This window comes from Schistocerca gregaria, chromosome 11 (assembly GCF_023897955.1).
Source record: "Schistocerca gregaria isolate iqSchGreg1 chromosome 11, iqSchGreg1.2, whole genome shotgun sequence".
NCBI lineage: Eukaryota > Metazoa > Arthropoda > Insecta > Orthoptera > Acrididae > Schistocerca > Schistocerca gregaria.
Genome location: NC_064930.1, coordinates 40,167,642 through 40,179,536, shown reverse-complemented (window position 1 = coordinate 40,179,536; position 11,895 = coordinate 40,167,642). Strand labels below are relative to the sequence as shown.

Below are 11,895 nucleotides of genomic sequence, written 5' to 3'. Positions count from 1 at the left end.
AGCTAAGAACTCCGTCTCCACCAGATCTGCAAAAATGCAAAACTACGCGAACTAGCCGAGAACCCTGACACTAAATCCGAAGTAAAGAGCCGAAGCAGCCACAAACATGACACCTAAATTACAAAAAGTTCACACTCATTCATCTAGAACCTGTCAAACTTTCCACTACATTAACCTCGTACTCTCTCTAAGAACAAAGTTTAAAACTGCTTAGATGCAGCTAGAATTCCAGCACACCTAAAACACCTTATGGCAATTTAACAAACGTTAAAATAAACAATAAACGAAGAAGGTGGCAAAGAAACCGCAAAATCGCTGTAATCTACAATAAAACAGTTGCCGTCCTCCAAGTCGTCACCAAAAATTCCGAAAAAACTTTGCCACCATCACAGCACACCCATTTCCAAACCCCAGAAAAGAGTCTTAGTTACTTACTGATTTGAGGCAATCATAACATAAATCACACAGCACGCCAAACAGTAAGCAAAATAGAAACCACACGGACTCACGCTCACCATTGCGATAACCGAGGTTGACTGTGACATAACAAACGAAAAAACTGAAGAGAACCTAGAAGTACCGGGAGACTACATCAAAATTCCATGCCATCATTTCAGACATCATCCCAAGATCCATTAAGAAATTCGAGTCACATACAGTGAGAAACAGCCAACTTCCTCACCATTTCAGAATGCACTGTACACTTCACAAGGTTATACCATCCAAAACACAACCTCCTCAATAACAGCAAGGTCCAAGTTGCAACACTTTCCAATACCCTACAAAAACATCCGTAATAGACCGAAAAGTGGAAAATGAAGTCGACCACACCTAATTTTTAATTGCAAGTTATACCCGAAAAATGAAGCACCAAAATGCAGCAGCGGTTACACCGATAACTTTAATAAAGATGACAGCTGCAAAGAAGGTCACAAAAGCCTTTCTCAACCGACGAAAGTGTGAATGTTAAGTGATTGACGAAACCACTATAATCTTTGACCCAGAGCATGAGAAAGCAATCAAACGCAAAACTTTCTCTGAGCCTTCACTACACCCTTCTCAACGTTATATCTCAAAGGAGGAAAAGAATAACAACAGTTTCTAAAAAGCTCCTAAGGCGTTCTTTGGCGAACACAGATCCACATCTATGTCGCCAAGCCGACGGACCTATCCTGGCATGAGACACCAGGAAACACGATTCAACCCTCACATTCAAGCCTAGGAAAGATATTGTCATTGTCTGATTTGTCAATGCATTGTGTTTCTGTGTGGAAAGCAAACCGCTTGAACACTTAGTAAGAGAATAGGAAGTTAGCAATATAGCCATAGCACATACCTGATGCCCACACAAAGAAATCAATCTGCATAGCTATTTCTGTCACCGACTTGATGAAACCAAACCAGACCATGGTTGAAGTGTGTCATATTAAACACCTAGCTGCAATACAATTCAACCTGCAGTGAAATCTAAACATCCACCACGCGATCGAGTTAAAAATTAGAGCGCAGTATATATGTACTTCGTATCGAGAAACTGCCAATTCACCTCATTATTTATGTACCCTCACTCGGCCCCGCTAAAGTTACGGGAGACTCTGTGCTAAATCCACAATATTTGCTAACAGAATTGACAACAAAAATGTTAAACTTCTTGCAGCCATATTGAATCTCGCCAAACTCAGAGATGACTCGCCCCCAGCTACTATCAATCACTATGGCACTTCTATCTTAGAGCACATAATATGTACACCATAAGTACCAAGATGCTGAAGCGAGACTGAAATTGGCGACAGCATAGCTACTGAGTACATGCCATTTGTTACATGAACTTCAGCTATTAACCACTAGAAACCGGGAAACATTAAACAACCATAGACTCACGAAATCGGATCATCCAAAAATTCAGATTGAGAGGGTTCAGCACAAAACCTAAGGTATCAACTATTGAAACCACTTTATTATAACAATTACAACAACAAATAGTGCAAGCAATATACCCTGGTGTAGCTGTAAACGCCCCTAAGGAGGAAAAACATAACACAGATATACACACCTTACAGGCATTACAAACAAAATTTAAAAAAAAAGAAAATTCTGCAGACAGTACAGCGCTAACCAAACAGACGTGGTAAAATTCACTCGAATAGTCTCAATGACCTAATAAGAGAAACCCACCAAGTGATGGGCGAGAAAATCACAAGACTTAGGCCTCATAACGCCAGTCGTTTTTGGAAAAAATTTCAAATTACCGACAACCACAAGAAAGTTCCTCAAGGAGCTAGAAAAAGAGAGTCGAGATCACCCATAGTATCCAAAATTCGACAAAACTCACGAAGAAAAGACACTCCAAAACAGAATGCAACCGCTTAACATCTACTACTTCGTAAGATTAAGGAATCTGAAGTGGAAGAAAAGCAGCTGAGGGGCTAGAGGCACAGGAAGATAACTACGTAAGTCACACCTTTCACAAGACACCTGCCTCAGAGTCATTCAAAGTTTCTGCATCCCGGCCATGAAACTGAAAAAAGTATATCTAAAATAGAAGCAAGCTAAAATGAAGCTGATTTCGAAACCTGATAGACCAAAAAAAAAAAACTCAACTCATAGATTACTGTGCTCTTAGTGATAGGGAAAACTTTCGAGACAGACTAAAAAAATTCAAGGAATGAAGCAACATAATCCTACAAGAACAAGCCGGATTCAGCGGCAACCACAGCACAGGTAACCCGGTCCAAGGACTGAGCAGCAAAGCGACACAGGCTCAATGCAGCACGGCAGAAGCAACGGCAGCACGCTACCTGGTGAACGGCGAACGCGCGTTCCATTGGTTGTGGCATGCTGGGCTGCTGTTTGAAACGTTCCCATGGCAAACTGTGCAGTTTAATAAAAATGTTGTTGGAAAGATGTAAGTATAAGCGCTGCTTGGCTATCATCATTCGATAAGTATTACGCCAGCTGTAGCGACGCCACGTGGAACAGCCACATCTCCACTGCTACACACAAACAACACAGCTTACATGGCTAAAGCTCGGTCGAGGAATGAAATAACAGTCCTGTACACAGACAACACTGCATACTGCTGTCACGGCCCAACATGGGCAGAATTAACGTGCAGGTCAGCCCCTTCACAAACAAGCAGGAACCTTCGCTAAGCAAGTCGATGCTAAGAGCCAACCCCACAGAAAGTCAGTTAACATTGTTGTAGCACCGACACCATATTAATTTGCAAGCACAGAAACCAAACAAGCTAAATATTCTACTCTCTGTCCAAGATCACCCTACAAACCCATGTAAAACCCTTGGAATTCACTTAGAGGAACTATTAAATGGGGTGAAAAACAAACCGACCGAAGAAGCAGAGAATACACTCATGCTGTTATGACTCGTGAAACACACAATGTGCAACCAGTGTCATGGTTTACAAAACAAATAGTCGTTCACCCAGAACTTGAACATGCAATGTAGGCATGGCTAATGACAAGCAATCAAACTAAGAAAATCATATCTAACAACAAGATGATCCTATGAGTAACTGAAAATCTAGCATACGACTTTCGCAGTGTCTCTGTAAGGACACACTCAATACAAAAAAAGGGAAAGACGCTAATATAGGCTCAATACATTAAAATACATTGGATCAACGGAATCTGTCCTTCAGCACCAACCTGGGACCTTCAACCACCCATATTTTAAATACATTTGTATTAACCCACACACCATCAGACATATTCTGCAAGTTATAAACAATGAAGGAATACACCAACTGGGAAACAAGGTGTTATAAAACAGGAAGATGTTGTTGAGGCCTTCAGTCTGAAAGCTGGTTTTAAACACAGCTCTCCATTATACTATGTCCTTTGCAAATCTCTTCATCTCCAAATAACTACTGCACCCTATGTCCTTCTGAATCTGCTTACTATATTCACCACTTTGTCTTCCTCTACGATACTTAACCCCCCCCCCCCCCCCCACACACACACACACACACACTTCGCATCAAGACTAAATTGGTTATCTCTTGATGTTTCAGAACGTGTCCTACCAACTGATCCCTCCATTTCGTCAAGTTGTGCCACAGATTTCTTGTCTCTTGAATTCTACTCAGTATATCCTCACTAGTTACGTGATTCACTCATCTAATCTTCAACATTCTTCTGTAGCACCTCATCTCGAAAACTGCTATTCTCTATTTGTCTAAACTGGTTATCATCCATGTTTCACTTCAATACATGGCAACAGTGCATAAAAATAGCTTCAGAAAAGACTTCCAAAGACTTGGGTCTATATTTGTACTTAACAAATTTGTCTTTCTCAGAAATACGTTTCTTGCCATTGCCAGTCTACATTTTATATCCTCTCTACTTTGGCCACCACCAGCTATTTCGTTGCCCAGACAGCAAAACTCATCTACTACTTTCAGTGCTTCATTGCCCAATCTAATTCCCTTAACATCATCTGACTGAGTTCGATTACACTCCATCATCCTCGTTTTGCTTTTGTTGATTTTTTCCTTACATCCTCTTTTCAAGGCAATGTCCATTCCATTCAACCGTTCTTCCAAGTCCTTTACTGTATCTCACAGAATTACAATTCATCAGAAAACGTCAAAGCTTTCATTTCTTCTCCCTGAAATTTAACTACTACTTCAAATTCTCTATCATGCACCTCGACTCTTACAACTGCCCAGTGGTTTCTGAGCCAGTTGTAAATCGCCTTTGGTTGCCTTTATTTTATCCATAATACCATCAGAATTTTACACAGGATGTTCCACTCATCATTGTCGAAAACTTTATCTAAATCTACAAATGCTATAAACGTAAGTTTTAACCGATCTTCTAAGATAAATTGTATGGTTAGTACTCCCTCGCGTATTCCCACATTTCTCTGGAATCCAAATTGAACTTTTCTGACATCGGCCTCTACCAGTTTTCTCATACTTCTGTAAAGAATTTCTGTTAGTAGCTTGCAACCATGAATTATCAAACTTATAGTTCAGTAATTTTCACACCTGTCAGCAGCTGCTCTCTTTGGAATTGATATTATTACATTCTTGTTAAAGACTAAGACAGATGCATGGTACTTAAACTGAATTATTGTTTACTTCAAGTGTCTGTGCTGGGGTCACATCTTTCTGGTCTGTACACTCATAGCTTAACAGAACGTCTTCAAGAATATTGATTTATGCTGATGACATTAGCTTGGCTGCCTAGAGCCACAACGTTTCTGATGCTGAAACCTCTTTATCCACTGATTTGGAAGTCTTTGATGTATACCTCAGGAAATGGTGGCTCAACCTAAATCCACAGAAAACAGTTATATCTGCATTACATCCATGCACAAGACAGTCAGATTACATACCAGACGTCAGATTCAGACGCCAATAGCTCTAGGCAGAACTATTAATTTAAAAGTAGCATCTTTAGTTTAAGCAACTAAATTCAAAACGAGAAGCAAGTCTTCAAAAATTGTTGGTACTTTATGGTGAGCTAATGCTCGTGTTTTAAGATCCTCAGCTTTAACCTTATTATAGGTGATCTGTTATTGAAGAGCATTGTTCGACCAGGATCAATAGTGTTCACACTAAGAAGATAGATGTGCAACTCAATTAGGTATTCAGAGATTTATTCAGAGTACAAACACTCTAAGACTTCCTGTTCTCAGCACCACCCCACCTCCAACTGTAAGAAGATCAGCTCTCCTAAAGGTCTGGAGGGATATTGTATAAGCAGGATACCAACGCTTGAAATCTAGGAAAATCTCATGGTGCCCAGCAAGAAACCTTGTTGTGTCCTCTTTCACTGTCAATCATTCATGGAAAATTCAGTAAGAGCACTCATCAGTAGTCAACAAACATCTAGTCAAGGACCCTTTCATGCAGACAGACGGATTCGATCTACATCTACATCTACATCTACATCCGTACTCCGCAAGCCACCTGACGGTGTGTGGCGGAGGGTACCCTGAGTACCTCTATCGGTTCTCCCTTCTATTCCAGTCTCGTATTGTACGTGGAAAGAAGGATTGTCGGTATGCTTCTGTGTGGGCTCTAATCTCTCTGATTTTATCCTCATGGTCTCTTCGCGAGATATACGTAGGAGGGAGCAATATACTGCTTGACTCTTCGGTGAAGGTATGTTCTCGAAACTTTAACAAAAGCCCATACCGAGCTACTGAGCGTTTCTCCTGCAGAGTCTTCCACTGGAGTTTATCCATCATCTCCGTAACGCTTTCGCAATTACTAAATGATCCTGTAACGAAGCGCGCTGCTCTCCGTTGGATCTTCTCTATCTCTTCTATCAACCCTACCTGGTGCGGATCCCACACTGCTGAGTAGTATTCAAGCATTGGGCGAACAAGCGTACTGTAACCTACTTCCTTTGTTGTCGGATTGCATTTCCTTTCCTTCCTTCCAAGACTTCAGTAGAGGTTCATGAAATAGATTAGCACTGGACAAAGCAGATGTGCTTATCTAAAGTAGGGAGTCGGTGTTCTTTTACAGACAATTCTATGTCACTTTCTAAATATTCCATTTGCCTTAGCCTCAATGTTATCATAACAACAAAAAGGTCACATGTTGCAACACCCTCTGAGGCGGTGCATGTCCTGCCCCCTGTCATGACATCACATGATGATCCAATTGTGCTAATCCAGAGGTCCCTTCATCCTCAAAAAGATTCTATTATCTCCATGTTTAATCATCAGGATATGCATGATAACAGCAAATGGTTCCAAATATTCCAATGTAAGATTAGTATATCTTTGTGAATGTGAAATTATAGTAGAAACTGAGAATGTCCGTCATAATGCTGAAACACAATTTACAGAGATGAAGTAGGGAGAGCAATGTAGCTGATGAAGTGCACTGAGAAGCTGATGACAACAGATTACGTTACATCTCAATTTCCTCTTGACATGAACATCTGTATAAATAAGGCAACCATCATCAACCTCTATGATAATCTTGTATTGAAGTTCTCATCATCATCAAAGGACTCTTCACAATGTATGTATTTAAAACTTGTAAGTGTTATGAAATTTTATTGGCAATAAAGTGCAATATGGATTGCAACAGTAAAGTTGGTGGCAACGATATGTGAAAGCGTTAGTTAACGATGTTATAAGTTATGTACATGTAATGTACCATACAAAATCATTTAGGCCAATGCATAAGTGTATGTATGCTTGTGGGTACCGAAGTCTCCTACCATAACTGCTGTAGAACTTGGTTTACTGATGGAGAACCGAAATATATCCTTCATCCTGTTGGTTTGAACGCAATTCAAGTAGCATTTGTAGGATAAAAAATGCTATTTCAACAATACTGTAGAGATATAAGCAGAACAAATAATAAGAAATGTGTCAAGAACATATCTTTCTATTTCCTGTACGTAAAAACATTAATAAACATAATTATTTACAATGTATATTTGTTTTTCACTGCAACAAAAGCATTGGGAAACAAATATTATGCAAGATACTTGCAGATATGATAAACATGTCATACTATTCTGCGAAAACTCAAACACACATACATAAATATTCTCACTCACTGAGTGAATAGTTTGAGTATGCCAGAGAGTCAACAAGTTTCGACAATATAAACACACATTTAAAACAGCATGAAAAGGGTTCAAGGTACTTGCAAATACCAAGACACTTAAAGCAGAGATATGAGCAACTAACGATACTTGGCGAATGAAGGTTCAGTAATACTACTTTTAGGCTTTTGAGAGGAGAACATCTGGCATTGGATGCTGAAAAGGTTTACAAATTTGACCTGCCTGTAAATATATTCCTGAAAATTCATGTTAAAATCTGACCTGCCTGTAAATATATTCCTGAAAATTCATGTTTAATGCAATGTCGCAAGAGATATGTATTTAAAGGATAACCTGCTATGTACAATTCCTGCTTCTATTTTTTTCCTGCAGTTTGTGCTGGATACATAATGTTAGAGACTCCACCTGATCTTATGTATCTCCCTGTAACTGTTCAAACATTGCATATGCTTGAGGTGAATGTCGTTGACCAAGACAGTCAACTTCCAACTTCTGTGGAGAAGAAATAATCTTACAACTACATTTGAAAGAAGCTGATGGGAATATGCTAGAAATGTGGTATATGCACATTGCAGAGCAATACTTCTGTGTGTAAACTCATTAAGTCAACATAGGCAAGGGGCCAGCAGCGTGATGCTAGTGGGAAGTCCGCTGCTATTCTCACTCCAACGCTTATGTCACATAGCAGTGGCAGAAGAAGCGTGACATCACCTCAACCTGGATGTTCACTCTGGGGAACACACTCACCTCTCACCCATGCTGGAGTTGCACAGTCGGTGCAAACGATGCGACTGCAGTAGAGTTCCGTCAGTGGGGAGTACAGAAGTACGAGCGGCAGTTCCAGTAATAAATACCAGGTGCTTGCAATCAGCCAGGCCTCAAACCTAAATTATTCAGTGATTTGGTATTCTATTAGAAACAGAACTGCACAAGCTTGTATTAAGAGTGCTGTTGGATACCTGGAACCCCCCCCCCCTTATATTTCTGGTGCATGTAGACCTGTCTGGAGGCCAAGGATGTCTAAAATTTAAAGAACTCTCAGTATTCTTCAAGTACGTTTAAGTAATGCTATGCTATGCTATGGGTTTGCAACTCCTACACATCACAATGTGACTGAAATGGCAGTCATACATTTGTAGAGCAGAATAAATGTAGTATTGCAAAGCACCTCGCTCACTGAATGGTAAGGGAAGTATGTCTATGACCGCTTACAAACAAGGTTATCAGAAATCGAAGAAAGAGGCTCTGAAAAGTGTAAAGTACCATGCTGTTTTTGAACGTTTTTGAGTACATCCATTATCAACGTAATGAGAGTTCTTCATAAATAAAACTTCCAGTAAAGTAATAAATAAAGATGAATTTTTTTTCATAGTGTGGGCTAAAAGAATAATTTTGAGACCATCTGGAATGTCCTGGTGAGCACAGTATGTGCGACGTTCCCAGTCATTATAAACATAAAAGCATTGGTTATCCAATGACAATTTAGGACATCGATAAATTTGAAGAGCAGAATATGAATATCTCTATTCATATATACACCATGGATGCATGCAAGAATAGTGATGGTAAGATTGCTTGTAAAGTTGTTGGCTTCCTGCCTTTTTGCATAATTTGCCAGGCAGCGTGAAAAACATACAGATTTGCCAATCATTTGTGATGGAAGCTATACGAAGCAGCATTACTGTTTGATAAAAAAACCTGTTATCACATCTTATTTCATCACAGCTGAATAAACGTCATGGTGTACAGTATATCTGCAGTAGGTATTTCAGTACATTTGACAAGAGCGAAAATTTTTATGAGCTGTAGCATGACAGTTCTATAAAAGCTCCCCACTGTATAGACAGGTGATGATAGATACACTTAAAAATTTTCTCCTCAAACAGCAGTGGCATAGAAAGCCATATGTTCACACGATCCATCCCTTCACCATATCGAATTGTACATTGGTACAGGTCCTGCAAGATGGTTGCTCTCTGAGCTGGAAGAACGTGCAGTGAGACTGGTGATCTTCATAATACCTCTGTTCATATACTCCAAACACCTGAAAGTCATTTATTATATGAGAATGCGTTTGCAGTCAACTGTAAGATAAAACAACTGAAACAGTTGTTAGGGATCATTGTTATTTAATTATTAAATTGTGTGGTGCAGCATACAACTCATGTAATTTGAGTTAGAAACTTCCCTGGCACATACAATTCGAGCAGAGAAAGTGTTCATTTCCTCACTGAACACTTGAGTGAATTACGGTTGCCTGATGATTCGGTTAATGTTATAGCCAAGAACCTGAAAAGTGCATTTCAGTTTCAAAGAGTATAATGGGAAACATCACATTATGGACAGCATAGTTATATGAAAAACTTATAACATACATCTCAGGATGCAATCCCAGGACGTAAGTAGCAACATAATTGTCTGATAATTCACAGACCAACGATAGAATAACTCTTTTGCCGAAAATACTTCATTCTTTTGTTTTTAGGGAGGAAAATCCAAATATGATACTTAAAAAAACTGTATTACCCACCATTTCTTCACATTTTACAGCTAAATTTATAAAATTAAGCTATTTTTAAAGAATTTAACTTTTATATAGTTAAAATACTACTGCAACTGGCTTAATTAGAAACGGACCTTGAATTGCGTTTAAAAGAACACTTCTTCTCTATTATCTAACTGACAATTGGGGATGAGATATTGATGCACATTAAGGCTGTGGTACCTCCATACAGTCAGTCCACCGTATTGCTGCTGACCATTGCCTTCGAGCCAACAACATAATGGACATTCACCGTGCATCACATGAAGCAATCTAGTAGATAAGACAGCTAGACGTAGTGTTGTAGGACTGTGCTAGCTAATGACTGTGCACATTTGTTTACAGATGTTGTATACACATATTTGCTTCCATTATACAATAAATAAATAAATAAGTGAGTGAAGAATAATATTATGTTTGTTAAGAAGTGATACTAAGTCTTTACATCCTTATTGTAAATGTAACTTTTCATATTAAAAATGTAAAATACAAAAATAATGAAAGATGCTCAAGATTGCCTGTCACCATTTGAAGACATCAAAATTGTTTGTGCTTGTTGGCGCCAGTCAAATATTGCCAGAATAATCGATATTTGGCACATAAACGTGCATAGTTGCAATTGAAATAATACAATAGGTCTATCATTATCATGATAAGAAGTACAAATTATAAAATAAGAGCATGATTGTGTATGAAAGATGCAAATCACAATGTATGTGTCAGTTTTGCAGTAACTTGGCCACGAATACGTCAAAGCAGATACAGGTGCGATTCGTATATCTACTTCTTCTCTCAAAATCATTGCCCAGTATGGGAGGAAAGCATCTGCTTTTAACTCAAATATTTTCCTTGACTTCCGAAAATCATCCGATACAGTTTCGTACGGCCGCCTAATCAATAAAATAACGAGAGCACGGAATATCAGTCCAGTTGTGTGACTGTCAAACAGAACACAACATATGAGTCTGAACGGAGAGAGATCTTCACACGTAAAAGAAACTTCGGGTATTACCCAGAGAAATGTTACAGGACCGTCACTTTTCACAGAATACGCGTATATGTGCCCTAGTATATGAATTCGGAAGTCCAATGAGGCTTTTTGCAGATGACGATACAGACAGAGACGTCAAAACGCTCGACAATTGTAGCGAAATAGAGAAAGGCCCGCAGAGGATCGAATTTGGTGCAGTAAGTGGGAGTTAACTCTGAACACAAGCAAACGTGATGTATTACGAATACAGACACAGGGAAAACCTTTAGTGAGTGATTGCAAATTAAAGAACGATCACTGGAGGCAGTTACCACAGTAAAATATCTCGGAGTATGCTTACATAGCGATACGAACTGGAACGACCACTTAAAATTAATCTGCATCTACGTCATACTCCGCCAACGGCCTTGCTGCAGTGGTATCACCGGTTCCCGTCAGATCACCGAAGTTAAGTGCAGTCGGTCTGGGCTAGCATTTGGATGGGTGACCATCCGGTCTGCCGAGCGCCGTTGGCAAGCGGGGTGCACCCAGCCCTTGTGAGGCTAACTGAGGAGCTACTCGATTGAGAAGTAGCGACTCGGGTCTCGTAAACTGACATAGAGCCGGGAGAGCGGTGTGCTGACCACATGCCCCTTCATATCCGCATCCAGTGACGCCTGTGGGTTGACGACGACACGACGGCCGGTCGGTGGCGTTGGGCCTTCCAATGCCTGTTCGGACGGAGTTACATCACACTCCGCAAGCCACGTAAGAGTGTGTGGCCGACGGTAGCTACTGTACCACTAACTGATCCCCCCTTGTCA

The 11,895-nt window shown here is 39.8% G+C and overlaps 1 pseudogene; it reads left to right on the top strand.

The window, feature by feature from the left end:
- Positions 1-11,489: 11,489 nt before the first annotated feature.
- Positions 11,490-11,607, top strand: LOC126295584 (5S ribosomal RNA; annotated as a pseudogene).
- Positions 11,608-11,895: the final 288 nt, after the last annotated feature.